General features: G+C 31.4%; 1 pseudogene; it reads left to right on the plus strand.

The window, feature by feature from the left end:
- Positions 1–655: 655 nt before the first annotated feature.
- On the plus strand, positions 656–1,480 carry LOC106754733 (annotated as a pseudogene).
- The last annotated feature ends 5 nt before the right edge of the window (positions 1,481–1,485 follow it).

The raw sequence follows: 1,485 nt of genomic DNA on the forward strand, positions 1-1,485 counted from the left end.
TATTTGGATCTTTATCTATTCTATTTTTGTTGTTTGTTTCACGTTCTTTTTTAGCTTTTGTAAATAGGAATGTGCTTTAGGATTCTTTTCCTTATAGGTTCTGTTTTTAAATTTCTATTAGGAATTGCTTAGGTTCTTTATTAGGATTCTTTTCCTTATAGGTTCTGCTTTTAGACTTGTAACTAGGATCTGTTTAGCTTAGTATTATTCCATTTTTTTTTCTTTACATTGCTTCTATATTTTGGATGTGTTCTAGGTTCTATTTCATTGTTTTTGGATCTGTTTAGTTTCAATTCCCTGTTTTAGGTTGTTTTCCATTGTATAGCATTCGTTTAGGTTGCTTATAGGAGGAATTGATTAGGTTCTTATTCTATTCATAGTTTCTATTTTTAGAGTTGTTTTAGGTTCCTTTCATTTTTCTATTTTTGGTTTCCCCATTTAGGAAAAGGACCCCATTGGTGGTGACGAATTAAGTTTACATGATTATTTCATCTCTATCTTAAATGTTTGATATTGTGTATCTTGGCTAAGAAAAGCAGTGCCTTCTGATCCCATAATATTTTGAAAGGAAAATCAGCATTTGTTTCTCTGTTTTACCAGTTGGTATTATTCTGATTCTTTTGGTCATTTGAAACTATTAAGTTTGCTCTGATAGCACTTTATTCTGTCCTCTGCAGCACTGCCTATATAATCTCTCTTTCCTTTCCTTTATTTCATGGTGAGTTTAGCTTTCAATTGAACTTGATGTATATTTTGATCTTGTGATATTGTTGGAAGTTCTATGAATAATGCTTAAACATCATTGTTGGAAGTTNTTTGAATACATTTTACTTTAATACTTGGAATATGCCAGAGTCCATTTTTAAGTGATTACTACTCTTAGTTCTGTTTTGTCATTTGTTATGAAATACTTACAAAACTAAAGTTGTGATTAATTTTAACTTTATTTCATGGATGAGTATTATACATATCCAGATTCCTCAATGATGGAACGTTTATTTTCAGGTAAGGGATTTTAATATTGNGAAAACAGAAGCTGATATCAGTTCTTATGCTGGTTATATTGGTAAGATTACTTCTATCATTATCTTTTTTTGAAGTCTTCAACGATCCTTGCAAGTTACTTANTAGGGAGGCCTNTGTGATGAAAATATTTTAGGCTCTTCATTCATGCTTGGCANATGTTTGACATCTGTATTATGGGGAGTTGTTGCTGATCGCTNTGGTAGAAAGCCTATAATGTTTACAGGGGTTGTGGTGGTGTAAGTATATCTTTCAATGGATTGGTGCTTTCTTTAAGTTATTTGTTCAGCTTCATATAAATCTCAGTGCTTACTTTCAGTGGATTGGTGTAAGTATAAATTTCAGTGTCATTTTCAACACACTATTTGGCCTTAGTACTAGTTTTTGGATGGCTCTTACTACAAGATATCTTCTTGGAAGTTTAAATGGTATGCTTGGACCAGTGAAGGTATCATATTTTTA

This window comes from Vigna radiata, unplaced genomic scaffold (assembly GCF_000741045.1).
Source record: "Vigna radiata var. radiata cultivar VC1973A unplaced genomic scaffold, Vradiata_ver6 scaffold_1920, whole genome shotgun sequence".
NCBI classification, from domain to species: Eukaryota; Viridiplantae; Streptophyta; class Magnoliopsida; order Fabales; family Fabaceae; genus Vigna; species Vigna radiata.